The sequence below is a fragment of the Myxocyprinus asiaticus genome, chromosome 16 (genome assembly GCF_019703515.2).
Source record: "Myxocyprinus asiaticus isolate MX2 ecotype Aquarium Trade chromosome 16, UBuf_Myxa_2, whole genome shotgun sequence".
Classification (NCBI taxonomy): Eukaryota; Metazoa; Chordata; class Actinopteri; order Cypriniformes; family Catostomidae; genus Myxocyprinus; species Myxocyprinus asiaticus.
In genome coordinates this window covers 22,612,522-22,632,240 of record NC_059359.1, presented here as the reverse complement: position 1 = coordinate 22,632,240, position 19,719 = coordinate 22,612,522, and the positions used below count along the sequence as shown (strand labels likewise).

General features: G+C 39.2%; 1 pseudogene; it reads right to left on the bottom strand.

Moving 5' to 3' along the window:
* Positions 1 to 19,233, bottom strand: part of LOC127454454 (testis-expressed protein 10 homolog) — a 46,867-nt pseudogene extending 27,634 nt beyond the window's left edge.
* Between the last annotated feature and the right edge of the window lie 486 nt (positions 19,234 to 19,719).

Below are 19,719 nucleotides of genomic sequence, written 5' to 3'. Positions count from 1 at the left end.
GGCTGTTGTTTTGTTGAGTTTTTTTACGAGACATTGGAATGATTACATCATCCGCTGAACTCATAACAGCTGGCTCACTGAACATTCGTTTGTCTGTACGAGGAATCTGAACGGTTTTATATCAGCTGGAATTTGTTTTGTGGATGATCACACCATTGAGACAGTTCTGTGAAGGAATCTACACATTCTTTGTGTTCATGCTTCCTATTTGCTGGTTTATTTTACAAAGTATTTTCTGTTATGTAATTTGTGAGGCAAAATTGAGCAATCCGATGGCAAAGTTGTCGTGGGGGCTCGTGGGCGTTGATGGACCTTTTGAGTTTAGAGGGATTGTCGCCGGTTGGCGCTGTCGTGCGTGGGGTTAATGTGCACGTTTTTCTTTTTTCTGTTTGTTTTGTTCGGGGGGATGTTCGGGGGTTGATTGTTTCACCAATGGGGAATGTGGTCTGTATAATTTTGTTTTTCATACACAATTAATTTTTTTTATTATATCAATATGTCATTTGTTAATATGAGTGTACTATCTCTCTCCACATGGAATGTAAATGGGTTGGGGCACCCCATAAAAAGAAGGAAGGTTATTTATTTTCTTAAACGTAAGAAATATGATATAGTGTTTCTACAAGAAACACATTTCTCCCCGCAGGAAGCTGAAAAATTTGGGAAGATATGGGGTGGACATGTTTTTTTTTTAGTGCTGGCTCAAGTAAGAGCAAGGGAGTCATTATATTGATTAATAAACATCTACAATTCAAATGTCTCAAACAGACTAAAGATAAATTAGGAAGAGTCATTATTGTGTTAGTTGAAATTCAAGGGCAAAGATTGATTTTGGCTAATATTTACGCACCTAACGCTGATGATCAAGGCTTTTTTATAGATCTTGAAGAGATGTTGCAAGCCGCTGGCTCCCCTCATGATATAATATTGTGAGGAGACTTTAATCTTTTGATGGACTCAGTCCTTGATCATAGTGAAGCAAAAGTGTGTAAGCCCCCTAGAGCAACATTGACGCTTCACAGGATGTGTAAAAATCTTTGTCTTACGGATATTTGGAGACTTTTGAACCCATCTGGTAGGGACTATACATTTTTTTCATCAGTCCATAAGATTTATTCTAGAATAGATTTTTTTTTTATATCCAAATCCCTTATTTCATCTGTTGCGGACTGCTCAATTGGAGACATTTTAGCCTCAGATCACGCCCTGGTGAGTTTAGAGGTGATGCCACATATAGAGAAAAAGAAATCATATAGTTGGCGCCTTAATGTGTCCCTTTTGCAAAATCCTGATTTCCAACAAATGTTAAAGACTGAAATCAATGTTTATATGGAGACCAACTGGTCCTCGGTATCCTCTGTGGGTGTGGCTTGGGAGGCACTTAAGGCGGTTCTTAGGGGTTGGATCATACAGTATGCCTCATTCATCAAAAAATTCAAAGCACGAGAACTTGTGGAGTTGGAAGAGAATATTAAAAGTGCAGAGGCAGAGCTGAAGCGCCGTATGTCATCTGATGGCCTCAGAGAATTGACCCAATTGAAATACAGATATAATACTATTTTGTAACGGAAAGTGGAGTTTTGGTTATTCAGGGCAAGACAGTTATACTTTGAGTCGGGGGACAAAGCAGGGAAGCTTTTGGCTAGATATATAAAGCAGAGAGAGTCTCTTTCTATCATTCCCTCAGTGAAATCTGCTGGTTGTGAAATTTTTACTTCAGCCATTGATATTAATAATGCCTTTAAAGAGTTCTATATTGATCTTTATAGTTCCATGTCTTCGTCTACTGATGAAGATATTAGAAACTTTGTGGAACCATTAGAACTTCCTAAACTGATGACTGAGCAAAAAAACTCTCTTGATTGTGAGATAACCTTGGAGGAGCTTGATGAGGTAATTAAGTCCCTACCTACTGGCAAGGCTCTGGGGCCAGATGGTTTTGCCGCTGAATTTTTTAGATCTTATGCTACAGAACTGGCTCCACTTTTGTTAGAAGTTTATACGGAATCATTAAAGAATGGAAAGCTTCCACCAACCTTGACACAAGCCTGGATCAGTCTGATTCTTAAAAAAGACAAAGATCCAAGTGAGTGTAAAAGTTACCGTCCAATCTCCCTGATCCAACTAGATGTAAAAATGTTGTCAAAAATTCTGGCTAATCGATTAAGTAAAGTTATGACATCTCTTACATATATACAGATCAGGTGGGGTTTATTCGGGGCCGTAGCTCTTCTGATAACATCAGGTGTCTCATCAATATTATGTGGTCAGTGGCGAATGATCAATCTCCGGTTGCTGCCATGTCACTTGACGCCAAAAAGGCGTTTGATATGGTAGAATGGGATTATCTTTTTAAGGTTTTGGAAATGTATGGGTTCGGAAATACTTTTATTGGATGGATTAAGTTACTTTATAGACACCCTGTAACAGCGGTACAAACAAATGGATTAATTTCAGATTATTTTACTTTGGATAGGGGAACTCGGCGGGGCTGCCCTCTTTCCTCTTTATTGTTCTGTCTTGCCCTGGAACCATTAGCAGCCGTGATAAGAAAGGAGGATGATTTTCCAGGGGTGGTGGCGGGAGGTGTGGCGCATAAACTTCTGCTTTATGCAGATGATATGTTATTATTTGTCTCTGAACCTACTAGATCTATGCCTTGCCTCCACAGAATTATTCATTCCTTTTCCAAGTTCTCAGGATACAAAGTTAATTGGTCTAAATCCGAAGCTTTGGCTCTGACAGCGTACTGTCCAGTAACGGCTTTCCAGTCAGGCGCCTTCCAATGGCCCAAACAGGGCATTAAGTATTTGGGGATTTTATTCCCAGCAAATTTGTCTGATTTAGTTAGTGTCAATTTTGACCCTTTAATAAAAAGATTTTTGAGCGATGTGGGCAGGTTGGATTCATTACATTTATCTATGATTGGGAAGGTTAATGTTATTAAAATTAATTGTATTCCAAAATTTAACTACCTGCTACAGTCCCTACCTGTAGATGTCCCCCTCTCTTATTTCAAGCAATTCGATAGCATAGCGAAGTCCTTCATTTGGAATGGTAAACGTCCCAGATTGCATTTTAATAAGTTACATAGACCGATTGACAAAGGTGGGCTAGGCCTACCTAAGATTTTGTTTTATTACTATGCGTGCAGTCTCAGACATTTGGCTCATTGGTCGCTTCCACCTGAAAGAGCCCCTCCCTGGTTTGTTATTGAACATGCAGTTCTTGCCCCTATTTCGCCGTTACAAAGCATCTCTATCAAACTAATTGGAAAAGTTAAGTTACACCCCGTTATTTCACATTTACACTCGGTATGGACTAAAGTGTCCAGATTGTTTAAATTGGACACTTATTTAAATGCTGCCTCGAGCATATGGCAGAACCCAAATTGTGTATTGGCAAGTCCCCTTTCTGCTGGCCAGAGTGGATTGTGAAGGGGGTTGCTACACTCGTTGACCTATATTAAAGTGGTGTGTTGAGATCGTTTGAAAACTTGGTCCAACATTTTGGGATCCCCAGACCTCAGTTTTATAGGTATTTACAATTGCGCCACCTGCTTTGTACTATTTTTGGGAGTAGCACACACCCCCTTGAGGAGGCAGATGCTTTGGGAGAGGTGATTGCGGCTTTTGGAAAAGGTCATGAGGCATCAGTGTACTACTCCCTGTTAATTCAGAGTATGGGGGATGGAGCTTTAACTTCTATTAAGAAATTATGGGAGAAAGATTTGGATTTTGTATTGGAGGATGGAGTGTGGACTAAGATTCTGAAAAATGTCAAGTCTGCATCTAGAGATGCAAGGGTTCGCCTTATGCAATTTAAGATTTTACAAAGACTTTATTGGACCCACTCTAGATTATACAGGCTTGGTCTTAAAGACACACCCACATGCTGGCGATGCCAATCAGAAGTTGGAGACATAGCCCATGTTTTTTGGGGATGCATTAAGATCCAAGATTTTTGGTTAAAGATTCAGAATTATTTGCGTGACATTCTGGACACTCAAATTTTACTTTGCCCCAGACTTTGCATTTTGGGCGATGGAGAAGTTATAAATTCAGGTGACAAATATATAAAAAATTGGGTTCTGACTAGCGTAATGATCAGTAGACAAATTATTTTAAGGGGATGGAAGTCAGATGGAGCGCCACCATTTCCAGAGTGGTGTGCGGAGATGGGGAGGGTGACGGCTTATAAGAGGATGATAGATGGATGGCTGGGGTGGGAGGACTTATTTTTCAGGAAGTGGAGTAGGTATTTGGCAGTTTTGGAGGACTCTAGGGGAAGGGATGAGGAGGGAGATGTTTAGTTTAATTATGTATATTTATTATATATTTTATTTTTTATTTATTTGTATTTTTTATTTTATTGTTTGTGTGTGTGTATTATTTTATGTGACCACAGGGGTGTTCTTTGGGGTAGGGTGGGGTTGGTGTTTGGGGAGGCATGTTAATGAGTGTTAAATGTTAAATGTTAATTCGGTGTGTATATGTTGTGTTTTTCTCTGTTGTGCTTTCTTTTTGAATCAATAAAAAATGTTAATAAAAAAAAAAAAAAACCTCTGTTTTTGCTGAATCTGAAAAGAGTTTAACCAAATTTGTGTCACCGAACAGATCATAGTCTACGAGACCAAATTTTAGTTGTATAAATGTGTAGATTCTGCGTTTTGCCTTTGCAGAGCAGTGTTCCTTTCAAAGAAAGGAACGTACTCCCCTAGTGCCGGACTAAGGAAACTATTATAGCCTAATTGTGAGTTATAATATGAATGTGTCTTTATGTGTGTGATGGAGTAAGAAAGAAAAGAAAAAAACAGAGAGTAAATTCTGTCCTGTCAGTGATCACAGATAGACAGAAATGTTTAGCCGCTGACTCACGCAGCTATTGTCATGACTGCTAACACACACAAAAGACAGTGCTGTGCCTCTGAAACACAAAACTACAGACAGCTTATATCAATAAAACACATACAAACACAGATCCAGAGACACCACCACTGTAATGTTCTCCCTACCTTAAACAAGCACAGGCCTCTCTCAATCAAGTGAAAAGTAGTGAAAAATAGATGTTTTTGTGAATATGAATGTATGTGATTACCATAAAGACTGCAGGCATGTTTCTGCAGACTGTGCAGAAGTTTTTTGTTGCCCCTCGCAGCAGCTGACTGCATCGTCTCCAATAGATGTGCAGACAGTTGAGGATTCCTACTGCCCAACTGAACTAACTGCACTGGCAGTGATGCCAACCAGCATGCCAGGATCCTGCTCCTGAGAAAGAGAGATAGACTCTTAATTTTTTTAGAAGGAACTTCTAGCCTCAAATAATAATTAAAAAAAAAAACACTAGGGGGAGTCTTTGATATAGTTTCAGTTAAATTTTGTATTGGTCCTAGAGCAAAGTCTTGTTTAAAGGCACCATATTGCTATAATAAGCTCTTTAGTGGAAGAACTAGGTGCATTAAGAGTTTTGTTTGAGGCACTTATTAGCAAGTAAACAGGATATCTTTGAGCACAACTGTATATTCTGCCTTGTTTTCTGTCTGTGAAATAATCGGTACTTACTTTTGGTAATTACTTTTGCATGGACAGGAATTCTGATCACAAAGTCTATACACATTTTCTACTAATTTCTTCAGAATTGTTGGTATAACCATTTGCAGAGAACATTTACTGTTCCATTTTGTGAACTTTATTGCTCATGCTCACTGGTCTATTATTGTGGTTTAATCGATTTCAGATTTACCTAACCCAGAGTGGGAGTAAAGACACAACAAACTGCGGTTGGTCATTTAAAGGGATAGTTCACCCAAAAACGAAAATTCTCTCATCAATTACTCACCCTCATCCCATCCCAGAAGTGCATGACTTTCTTCTGCAGAGCACAAAAAAAAAAAGATTTTTAGAAGAATATTTCAGCTCTTTACATCCATGCAATGCAAGTGAATGGTGACCAGTCCTTTCAAGCTCCAATAAGCACATAAAGGAAGCATAAAAGTGACTTCAGTGGTTAAATCGATGTCTTCAGAAGCGATATAATAGGTGTGGGTGAGAAACAGATAAATATTTAAGTCTTTTTTACTATAAATCTCCACTTTCACATTATTTAATATTCTGAAAGTGAAAGTGGAGATTTATAGTTAAAAAAAAGGATTGAAATATTGATCTGTTTCTCACACAAAGTGATTGCATCACTTCAGAAGACATATTAAACCACTGTAATCATATGGATTACTTTTATGCTGCCTCTGTTATTTTTGGAGCTTCAAAGGTCAAGCCACCATTCACTTGTATTGTATGGACCTACAGAACTGAAATATTCTTCTAAAAATCTTCGTTTGTGTTCTGCAGAAGAAAGAAAGTCATCTGGGTTGGCATGAAAGTGAGTAAATGATGAGAGAATTTCCATTTTGGGTGAACTATCCCTTTAACAGGTCAGTCATACAGCACCTTCCTACTAGGTGGGCTGTTCTTGGCCTGCATAAACTGCAAAGTGGACCAGACTTTATGTCAACAGTTAAAAGCATGGGTATGCAAGACTACAGATATCATTATATGCAAACAAACCTGGGTTCATGGAAAAAATATTGCAAAATTATGAGACAGTTAATTATAAAAACAAAGACTACACAGATACTCTACAAATACAAAATAAATAAATAAATAATTAAAACAAACATACGAACATAACGACTAAAAGGCAACTAATGCCAGAAAACAACAATGTAAGAAATTATAGGGGAGATCAGGGTCAAATAAAATATTTGGAGTATGTTATGAATTTAGGTTGGATTTGCCAATTTAATGTGTGCACATACCTGGCAATATGAGGGTGGTTATGATGTTCTTCAATGTAAAGTTGACTGAAAAAGCGCAGCAGCAGAGTGCGGACACTCACACCCAGGTTCCTCTGCTGGTACTGCATGTACACGGCCTGTAGGAGTTCCTCTGTCAATACTGCAATCACGCACACACACCCTCTTTAAATATTGCAATCCACAACACAACAGAACATAAAGACTTCTGTAATTTTTGCTCCAGACTTTTCTTGAAAAACAAAAAAACAGGTTCCCATACCTTTAGATCAATAATCTTCAAGTCGACATTGGCCCAAATGACTGGCCCAATGTCTTATTACTGGATAATAAAAAAAAAAAATTTCTTTTTTTTTTTTTTGAGAATTTCCATGATTTTACTGATTTCCTTGACTTTTCCAGACCAGTAAATCACAATTTTAAAATTCTCTGATATTTCCAGGTTTTCCATGTCTGTGTGAAACCTTAAAAAGTCTTCCACTGGTAAAGAGTCTCACCACGGCTGCGCTGGGAAACTATCATCCTCCACACCACCTCCAGTAAAGCTGCCAAGTGTTTTGAGCTCAGCTTGCCCCCACTCAACAGTGTCTGCCAGATAAAGACTCTGATTGGTCCGAGCCAGTCTGCGTCTTCACCTGCTACATGGTCCCCGCCCCTAAGACTGAGTGTCACCATAACTTGGCACAGGGTGACGTTTAGAGCCAGCGGCTCCATGTTGCTCCCAGCAGCAGCTCCAACTAGTACCTGCTGCCTAATCCTGAAATTGGAAATTAACAGATGATCACCATCATTTATGTATATAATCACCACTTAAAGGCCATCGAAGATGTGTATGACTTACTTTCTTCTGCTGAACAAAAAGATTTTTAGAAGAACATCTCAGCTCTGTAGGTCCATACAATGCAAGTGAATGGTGACTTTAAAGGTCCAAAAAGCATACAAAGGCAGCATAAAAGTAATCTATAAGACTCCAGTGGTTAAATATACATATTCAGAAGTGATATTATAAGTGTGGGTGAGAAACAGGTCAATATTTAAGTCCTTTTGTTTTTGGCGATTCAAATTTTTCATGCATATCGCCACCTACTGTGCAGGGAGGAGAATTTATGGTAAAAAGGACTTAAATATTGATCTGCTTCTCACCCACATCTATCATATCGCTTCTGAATATATAGATTTAACCACTGGAGTCTTTTAGATTACTTCTATGCTGACTTGTTGATTTGCTAACATTTTAGGGCTATTGTTTACAAATTATTAAAACTGAGGTGAAACATTTAGACCTTCTAAACCCTTTCAACCCAAATATGAAAACAATGGTCATATAGAAATGTAATGTTTACTTAAGAATGCATTTAAATTTAATTTTCTTTAAAAAAAAAAAAATTAAAAAAAATTTATATTCTTCCATTTTCTCTATGAAGTATCATCTTAATCAGTGAGGAAAAAATGTATCCTGCAAATATTGTGAATTTGCACACAATAGCCAGTGCAGGAGCCAGATTTGTATGTAGGTAATCACTGGCAAAAGAAGAACAAACCGAGTTGATGCTGTTTGTGATTGAGAGGGCTGACTCACAGCTGTATAGAACCAAATATAAATCAGGATATTTGCAGGTTCAGTTTCACATTATCATTTTTTTCCAAGCCCTACAGACCCTGAACAGACACGATCGTTTGATACTTCAAGAATAGTGAATAAAAGCAAACTTTTCAGTGCATTTTCTTTGAACGTTCAGTTTTCATAATCGATTGCTTATGTTGCCTAATGTGCATATGTGCTGACAACATTTCTGTCAAAACTGCAGTGATAATCTGTAGATTTGACTGCACTCCACACAACTAAGCAATTTTATATAAAAACATTTGATTGAAAAAGAAGCTATAAAATGCTCACCTAAATGGTGTGATCCATGTTTGGCAAAGCAGTGCAAGTAAACTATAACCAGAAAAGCTTAAATGCGCACTCCAATCCAAACAACAAACGGCTGAATACTGTTGCACATGCCAATGAACTCTGATAAACTCACTGAGGCTCGCTCCTATGAACACTGAGTATTGCACAAAGAATGCTCTGGTATTTCAGATGGTGAGACAATTTGATAAAAAAAATCAGTCGGAGGGCCAGACAAATATGATTGGTGGCCAGATTTGGTTTGCGGGCCACCAGTTGACTAGTCCTGCTGTACACATCTGGGATGGCATGAGGGTGAGTAAACGATGAGAGAATTTTCATTTTTGGGTGAACGGTCCTTTTATGAAATTATATTTCTCAGAATCAGACCACATTTTTAAGCAGGAAACGCACACAAAACTGGCCCTGTTTAAACATCTATCTGAGGTGATCCAATCACCTCTGAATGTGGTTTGAGTGATCCAATCACAAACGTTCCACCGATACGGATTTTATTAATGTAAACAGGTTCACACTTCTTTGGACTGTGGGTGTTTTTATGTCACCTTTTCCCATCAGCTTTCTTCTTGTGTTTTGCCACCTCTAGCAGGCCATAGGGGAAGTTCTTCATGAAGTGCTGTTTGAAATCAGCCAGATACGAGTTTCTGAACCAGGCATCCTACACAGCACAGCAGAATTAGAGTGTATGTGATATTATGACATTGTAGAGTTTGGTCCTGATTTGAGTTTGTGTACCAGTATGTCCTGTTGGTCTCTCTGCGGTGTGAGTCTTCTCAGCAACTGTAGTATGGTGAGGATCTGGAACATAAGAGCCATAGACTCGGCTGAGAGCAGGTGGCCACTGTCCGTCTGCACTCACTCTCCACCTGCCGCCTCCACCCAGACCTCCAGTAGCAGAGGCACCAGCATTCCCGCAAAACCATGCACGGTCTCAGCTGAGCACAGCTCCTCGTTCTTCCCAGCCCCGGGCACAGAGTACGGTCTACACAGAATCAACATAACAAGAGCTGTATATGTCCTTTCTGTCTTTGTTTCTAAAACGCCGGGTTCACACATCCTCCGTGAGCAGGGTGGTCACGTTGGACTTTCAAATTGGCTGCGTCTCTTTGCAGTAAATAAAGTTATCTATGGGGTCCTATGGCAAAAGAAATTCTTTAATAAGGTCGTAATCAGCTGAGGTTATTGCTGCTTCAAGGACAACAGCGTGCAGTCATGTGCGCTTCATCTTTATCAGCACACTTGGTTGTGATTGGTTAAAGTTGTGTCTAAACTGTACACCTATACACAGAATGGCAAAAATAGGCTCAACGCCTAAACTATCCGCTCACTGCCGTGTCTGGGACGCGTCACCTCGTGACTCATGCTTGCAGTGTAAACGGTGTCATCTGTTAATATGGGTGCCGCAACAAAAACGCGCCACTCACGCCGTGCTCACGGAGGATGTGTGAACCAGGCATAACTGAAAAGTGTACAAAGACAGAAAGACACTTCTCAGTATGTAAGTTCTTTCTAACAAACTTATACCTATTACCTAACTATATAAACTTATTTAAAGGTGAAGTGTGTAATTTTTGTGACAACACGGCATCAAACAGAACTGCAACAATGTCTGCTTTCAAAAAATCCCACAGTCCAGGTATTATCTTGCTTTCTTGAGAAACTCAAGAAAAGGTCAACATAACTTGTATTCTCAATATAATGTGTTTTGTCGAAATCAGGAATTTTTTTTTTTATATAAAATAATTGTGCAAAAATTACACACTTCACATTTAACAAAAAGACTCATCATGGTATATTCAGAGAAAATAGTCAATAATCATTTTTAATAACAATCAAACATACCTTCACCGATAAGCAGAGTGTGGTGTGGGTGTGACTCCAGAATTCTCAAACAACTGGAACCTCCCCTTCCCAATTACATGCTCCTCCCAACTCACATCTACAGGTGTCACCAGGCCTTTCTCTCCAGCCCACATTCCAAGATCATTCTTAATAGTTGTGCCTTCCTCCAGCGGCCTTTCCTCAACTGCTGCCTGCAGAAAACGGCCTAACCTGAAGATGTGGGCATGCACAAAAACATGGTATTATGGTACATTCAATAATAAATAGCAAATGACACACAAACACAGAATTATGAGTAGCTTATTGGCAAAAACTTGAGCCATGAATATATGGTATATCTGAAGTCAGAGGTTACTCTGGATTATTTGTATAGAAAATGTTAACATTAGTTAACATGAACTAACAATGAACAATTCTTTTACAGCATTTATTAATCTTGGTTAATTTCAACATACACTATGTATTTACTCCAAATGGTGCTAAAAACAAAAAACATCCAATGAGCGGCAGTTCTGCAGATGGAAATGCCTTGTTGATGAGAGAGGTCAACAGAGAATGGCTAGACTGGTTCGAACCGACAAAGTCTACGTTAACTCAGATACCCATTCTGTACAATTGTGGTGAGAAAAATAGCATCTCAGAATTCTATTCTGAGATGCAGGTTGGCGCTGTTTGGGCGGCACGAGGGGGACCTACATAATATTTGGCTTGTGGCTGATTGTTGTATTAGGGGTCATGACATGCCTTTTTTATTATTTTAATATGTTCCTTGAGGTTCACTTATAATATTAGTAAAGTTTTTTGCACAAACACCAGTCATATATTTGTGAAACATGATCATTTTCCACCCTCATTTTGCCCCTGTGTCAGAAACACTCGGTTTTGGTGCTGCTTTTGCTTTTAAGACTTGACAGTAAATGCCCACTGTTATGATTGGCTCTCTACTTGCCATCTCACTTCACCGCTACTGGGTGGGCTGCAGAAATTATATGGTAAAGTAGACGTTGATGTGTTGTGGTGTCGGTCAGTTGCAAATGCCACAGTGTGACAATGTGGAGGAAGTAAAGAATGAGTCGTTTTGGCAGCTTAAGGCCTTTGCACACCAAAGGGCAGCACAAATATGAGAGTCAAATCAATGACAAATAGCCCTTTCCTAAAGAAAGCGGAGCGAATGTTCGCCGTAAGCACATTCACACCTTTACAATAGGTGGCGCTAATCGACAAGCAATTTTACCTCGGTATGGTAGGTGGTTCAACGCACCTTTGAGCTGGTCCTGGTCCACCCTCCGTCCATCACCGGGTGAGAAATAACCACTTGACAAGTTTGCAAAACAAACAAGAAAAGCAAACGATTCTCTAGCCAGCAGACTGAAAAAATAAAACACATCTCTCCACAAGCTGCAGCAACGATGACGAGAGTGTTGTTGATTTGCTCAACAAGATATAAAACTTTCGACACTTCACAAAGTATTTCAGTTCACCTGCTGGACAAGCTGAGGGGTGATTAGAAAGAGTGTAAAAAATAATATTAATGGTTAAAATGTTATCATTTGTAACAATATGAATTATATACCACTGTCACGCATACTGTACAGTAGTGTATAGTATACTTATACTGTTAAGTGCATTTGTTTAAAATCACTGCATAATGCACACTCATAATGACTGTTTAAACAAATGTTTAAAACTAGTGGTTGACTGCATCTTATTGCCAAGTACATCTACTTGTGTTATATTTGCTCAAAACCCTGCATGTTTTTAAATGATAAATTATGAAATTGAAACGCTCCATGAGTGCAAGCAATAAAACACAGATCTCACCCAACAAAACCTATCTTCAGTCTGACCCATTATTAGATACTTTAATACTGCTAATGACAGACAAGGCTCTTAATAACTATTAAAAATAGCACAGCAATAACGATTTTGTTTTTGGTATTCAAAGGCACACAGAGTGCACTGCAAGTCACAGCAATAGTATTAATATTATTCATATTTGGTGAAGAAAACACTTAAGATCCGTAAAGCTGTTTACTTAAAAAGTGATACAAAGTCAAAGATGCACAGCTTATATCAGAGATATAAGAGAACTCATGTAAGATTAAATGCAATGGCCAAACAATGCAACAATATGGAATAAATTCTGAAGTAGGGATGGGCATTTTGGTCATTTTGTCTACTCGAGTACTCGGACTAATTACTCGAGTACTTGTCGAGTACTCGAGGGGCGATTACATGTTCATAACTGTATATATAATAACATGTCTGACAAACATCTATGGCTGCTGCATTGTGCCTTGTTGTTCCAGTGTATCATCTATTCATTATTATAGGCTGTTATAAAATAATGTGTTACAAAATGTACAAGATTCAAAATATAATGCATCATATTTTATCATTATGTGAAGATTCGCTGTCCAACTCTGAAAGAATGTGCACAACATGCGTCTGTCTGTTCTTCCTTCAGGTTACCGTAGTAATCTTAGTAAGCATGCACCAGTTTTTTTAGTGACTGTCTGAACAGTCTATTTTCAAACAGGAGACGCCATAACCATTGTGTTTTTAATATGCGTGTTAATATTGAAGTTTAGTTTGAAGACGCTGCATTGCGTTCCATTTAGCTGCGCTCTGTCTAGCTGTTTGAAACACTTGCCTGCTGTATATGCGTTGCTTCAGCGCATTGAGTCCACTGCCACACGCGCCTGGTGTGTCCCCCCAAATGTTCGCTTTTGTGAGGAAAGCCGCGATGCTCTGTATTGTTGTTGCTGTGATTCATGAAGCATTCCATTCAACTCGGAGTGTCTGAATTTCCACCATTCAACTGGGGAAAGTGCAACAGAATGACACTTTATATTGGACATCTAACTTTGAAACTCGTGCAGAAATCTTCAACTCCTATTTCGTCAAGATGCAAGTGCGTGTTACTTCACGCAGGGCAGGGAGGTTTACAGTCAGTGAATACATATACTTTTATTAAATAATATCCATTAACGAGTCAAAATTCTTAATAAATGATAAAACGTGTTTAGCAAATGTTTTGCATAGACAGGTGTTCAAAACATGGTTAATCACACTCCATTTTGATTATCGTAATGATAGCATTGCAGTGTTGTATCAGTTTGGTTGTTATGAGACGTTTCTGACAATCAATGTACCCCTCAAAACCACAACGTAATCAATCTCAAAATTAAAAATAAGCTTCCTCTTTGTTTGTTTAGTTGTCAGGTAATGTCACTGGATTTCAAATTAAGTGAGAAGTCACATCATGCGTGATCACTATCGATCATCGTTTTCATGATCGATCATTGCTGCCATGTCCGTGTACCCGAGTACTCATGCTCATCCCTATTCTGAAGACAATCACATAAGATCAGATAATTTTTTAAAGAGGATGCAAGGCAGTGATGCAACAATATCATTTACATGTTAAGAGAACCCATATGAAGATTTTTTTTTGTTTTTTTTTTTCAGTTTTTAAGGTATTGATGCAAATTAACTATACATCCTCACTGCTGTGGTTAAGGATTTCTTTCTAGAGTTAATTCAGTGTTTAACGTCGGTGGTCAAAACAGCTTTCTGTGCTTCAGTGCCACCAGTTGGGCTGCTTCTGGTAACTGCAACGGCTTCTGACACATGATCTAAAGCTTATTTATTATTAGTCATGGCATTTCTTTGCCGGGCAAAGAAAAGGACACCCTCACAGGAAAAAAAAACAACCTTCGCTTTGATGCAGCGCAATTCGGTGTGAATGTTCACTTGGTGAGAATAGCACATTTGGAATCCATTATTTTGATTCAAAATGTTGATTGCGGCGAGAAATCGTGCCGAAAATTCACGTTTGGTGTGCAAAGGCCTTTACGCTCAAGAAATGCTCGTTCTGCAGTAAGGAAGAAGTTTTGAGTTCTGAAACTTACTGTAACAGTTCAAGGATGGGCAAGGAGGAGGCGGGAACCAGCTGAACAGTCAACGTAAAGTTTAATCAGAAACTCAACATAAAACAAACATAAACAGAAGGACACACATGCAAAGCAGCCACATGCGTCTCTCTCTCTCTCTCTCGAACTGGCGCCTCCGGCTCCCCTTTATCTCGCTCTACTGCTGATCAGCTGATTCAACATCGGCCGTGCATCGTCACGGCTCGGCCACGCCCTCCTCCTCGTCACACTCCTCCCCCACCCTATTCAGGCCGTGGCGCCACCAGTCTGACCTTACAGTATATTTTTTAAGTACAATGACCTCTTATATGTCAAAACATCAAGGAAAATGTGATTCATGTCATGACGCCTTTAAAATCAAATGTTGCATACAGTGCTGTGAAAATGTATTTGCCCCATTCCTGATTTCTTCTATTTTTGTGTATTTTTCATACTAAATTGTTTTAGATCTTCAAACGAGATATAACATAAAACAAAGGCAACCTGAGTAAACACAAAATACAGTTTTCAAATATATATTTTTTTTATTGAAGCAATATAAGATAATATTGAAAATTATCCAACACCTATATCACCCATGTAAAAACGAACTGACCCGTTAAACTTAATAGCTGGTTGTGCCACCTTTAGCAGCAACAACTGCAACCAAACACTTCCGATAACTGGAGATCAGTCTTTCACAACGCTGTGGTGGAATTTTGGCCCACTCTTCTTTGCAGAACTGCTTTAGTTCAGCCACATTGTAGGGTTTGAGCATGAACTGCCCATTTAAGATCCTGCACAGCATCTCAATCGGGTTCATGTCAGGACTTTGACTAGGCCACTCCAAAACTTTAATTTAGCTTCTTTTGAGCCATTCAGAAGTGGACTTACTCCTATGCTTTGGATCATTGTCTTGCTGCATAATCCAGTTGCGCTTGAGCTTCAACTCACGGACTGATGACCAGACGTTCTCCTTTAGAATTTTCTGGTAGAGAGCAGAATTCACGTTTCCATCAATTACTGCAAGTCGCTCTGGCCCAGAAGCAGCAAAGCATCCCACACCATCACACTACCACCACCATGCTTGACCGTAGGTATGATGTTCCTTTTGTGGAATTCTGTTTGATTTACGCAAGATTTAACAGGACCCCTTTCTTCCAAACAGCTCCACTTTCGACTCATCAATCCACAGAACATTCTCCCAAAAGGTTTGAGGATCATCAAGGTGTGTTTTGGCAAAATTCAGACGAGCCTTAAAGGAATAGTTCACCCAAAATTGAAAATTTGCTGATAATTTACTCACCCTCAGGCCATTCAAGATGTAAACTCAGCAAAAAAAGAAACATCCTCTCACTTTCAAATGCTTTTATTTTCAGCAAATGTAACGTGTAAATATTTGTATGAACATAAAAAGATTCAACAACTAAGACATAAACTGAACAAGTTTCACAGACATGTGACTAACAAAAATCGAATAATGTGTCCCTGAACAAAATCAAAAGTAACAGTCAGTATCTGGTGTGGCCACCAGCTGCATTAAGTACTGCAGTGCATCTCCTCCTCATGGACTGTACCAGATTTGCCAGTTCTTGCTGTGAGATGTTACCCCACTCTTCCACCAAGGTACTTGCAAGTTCCCAGACATTTCTGGGGGGACTGGCTCTAGCCCTCACCCTCCGATCCAACAGGTCCCAGACGTGCTCAATGGGACTGAGATCCAGGCTCTTCGCTAGCCATGGCAGAACACTGACATTCCTGTCTTGCAGGAAATCACACACAGAACAAGCAGTATGGCTGGTGGCATTGTCATGCTGGAGGGTCATGTCAGGATGAGCCTGCAGGAAGGGTACCACATGAGGGAGGAGGATGTCTTCCCTGTAACGCACAGTGTTGAGATTGCCTGCAATGACAACAAGCTCAGTCCGGTGATGCTGTGACTCACTGCCCCAGACCATGACGGACCCTCCACCTCCAAATCGATCCCGCTCCAGAGTACAGGCCTCGGTGTAACTCTCACTTCTTTGATGATAAATGTCCAACCATCACCCCTAGTGAGACAAAACTGCAACTCATCAGTGAAGAGCACTTTCTGCCAGTCCTGTATGGTCCAGCAAAGGTGGGTTTGTGCCCATAGGTGAAGTCGTTGCCGGTGATGTCTGGTAAGGACCTGCCTTACAACAGGCCTACAAGCCCTCAGTCCAGCCTCTCTCAGCCTTTTGACATTACTTAATCAACTGGAGTCGTGTGGATTACTTTGATGCTGATTAAATATGCTTCTTGGACCATCAAAAATTGGTGTCCATTCACTTGCATTGGATGAGGCTAAAAACCTGGGATACTTTCTTAAAAATCTTAAATTCTGTTATGATGAAGAAAGGTCATATACATCATGGATGGCCTGAGGGTGAGTAAATTATCAGCAAATTTTCATTTTTGGGTGAACAATTCCATTAATGTTCTTGTGGGTTAGCAGTGGTTTTCGCCTCGCCACTCTTCCATGGATGCCATTTTTGGCCACTGTCTTTCTAATAGTGGAGTCATGAACAGTGACATTCATTGATGCGAGAGAGGCCTGCAGTTCCTTGGATGTTGTCCTTGGCTTTTTTGTGACTTCCTGGATGAGTCGTCGCTGTGCTCTTGGAGGAATTTATGAAGTCGGCCACTTCTGGGCAGGTTCACTTCTGTGCCAAGTTTTCTCCATTTGGAGATAATAGTTCTCACTGTGGTTGTTTGGAATCCCAGAGCCTTTGACATAGCTTTGTAACCCTTCCGAGACTGATGTATTTCAATCACCTTTCTGGAATTTCTTTCGACCTTGGCATAGTATGCTACTGAGTGAGACCTTTTAGCCAACTTCATGCTGCTGAAAAGTTCTAGTTAGGTGTTGATTTGATTGAACAGGGCTGGCAGTAATCAGGCCTGGGTGTGTCTAGTCCAGCTGAACACCATATGAATGCAGTTTCATAGATTTGGGGATTTAGTAACTAAGGCGGCAAATACTTTTTCACACAGGCCCAGTTGGTATTGCATACAAATTTTACTTCAATAAATAACATTATCATTTAAAAACTGTATTTTGTGTTTACTCTGATGGCCTTTGTTTTATGTTAGATTTTGTTTGAATTTTTGAAACAATTTAGTATGACATATACAAAAAAACAGAAGAAATCAAATACTTTTACACATCACTGTATGTTAACATTAGTTAATGCACTATGAACTAACATGAACTAACAATGAACAATTGTATTTTTTTTAAATAGCATTAACAAAGCTTAATAAATGCTGAAAAGAAATATCGTTATCGTAATTAATTCATGATACTTAATGCATTAGCTAATGTTAACGTATGGAACCTTATTGTAAGTGTTACCAAAAAAAATCATATAAGTTTGGAACAACATAAAGGTGACAGAATTTGCCATTTTGGCAAACTATTCCTTTAATACCGGAGTAGCACAGTGAGTCTCCATTGCTGTGCTGTTACAGAGCGATTTGTGCTGATGATCAGAGAAAAGCCTCCTTTCCCTGATTTATCCTGCCCCGTTCCGACCTTTCGTCTCTGGGACATGAGCTCAAGAAAACTGACAAGCAGAACTGTATGTCTCAGAGACAGAAGCCCGGGATAGTGCTCAAGCAGCACGTCTAGGACATGGAGAGCATCTTCCTGGATGGCTTCTGAGATATGGGTCATGGCACAAGTGAGGTGGGCACTCAGCAGGGGTAAGAAGGGTGCGACACGTTCGACAGGGATGCACTGAGCAATGAAACGCAACAGACGCACTGCAGCTGCTCGCACAGTGCCGTCTTTGTCTGTGAACAGTGCAGCCACCTCAGGGAGCACCGCTGAGGCATGCTGCTCAACCAGAGTGGGGTGAGCTGACAGCAGCTCCCACAAACCCACCAGAGCACCCTGCTTCACATTGCTGTTGTAGTGGTGTAGCTGAGACAACAGATCCTGAGAGAAAGAGACAGAAAGGGATAAAAAAAAAAAAAACAACAACAAAAAAACAGTTGCAATTCAAGAAAGATTAGGCTTTAACAGATAAAAATCAGTAGAAAGTGATGGATGCTACTTTTTATGTACCTTGATGCTAAGCTGCCTGTGTGTGGTTGGTCCTGAATCACCATGCTTCAGCTGTTATGGTAAATGGATAGTTTTTGATCTTAAGATGACATTTGTTGCATTATCAGCATTTGGCTTCTTTTTGCCAACCTTAAGCTTGACTTTCTGGAAATCATCTTGTCTTTTTCGCTTTTTGGTCATTCTGAGGAACTGTAACAAAATAAAAACAACAACAGTATTTTGGATTTTAAGCACCATATAAAAACCTCGAAGTAAACATTTTAGAAACCAACTACAAAAACTCTTAAACATGACAAGGAAAAAAAAATGACCCTCCATTTCACAATTCTTCAAAATGTGCACCGTTTAAATCACATCCCTCAAATTTGTTGAAAATCTTACTTTATCAATCGCAATGCACTGGAATGTGAACAGTTGCACACGTTTTACGAGATCTTCAATATAATTTTCATGTGCAGTTGTGTTTGCATCTACTGTAACTACATGCAGTATCAACTAGCACCACTAAAATGTTTGAGTTCATTTCATTAAATGCTTTACAGTAGCAAATGAGTATATGTATATGATGTGAACATAACTGATTTGATGTTTGCGCTTTTATCAATATGCATACGCGTAGCAATTTACTATTGATAAATTATCAATAACTAATCTCACAGCACTAATTCACACACTCACAGGTTCACAATCGAACGACGACTTTGTATAAGTTTATTTAATCGACTATCACTCGTGCTGCTGTTGGGGGTGGGGGAGGTGGGTCCTTCAAAGTCTGTGGATGAGCAACCAGACCGCCTAAACAGATGCCTGATTAAATTTTAGATAACTACTCTTTCATTCAAGCACTAAGAACTATTATTTTATGGTAATATAAATATCTGTATAGAGAGTGTAAAATACTGTCACTAATCCCACCAGAAAAGATATCAAGGCAATCTTTCTAGAGAGACGATTCAGCTCCCTTCAAAATAAAATAAAGGTTTATGGTAATATTTACCAAAATATAGTTTTCTACAGTGTTTTATTAATTTATTTACATAACCGACAGTAGTGGAATAACGATTAAAAGGATATATTATATTAAATCAGATGGTAAAAAAGGAATCGCTATACATAAATGAGAATAAAATAGGACTTCTATTTTAAA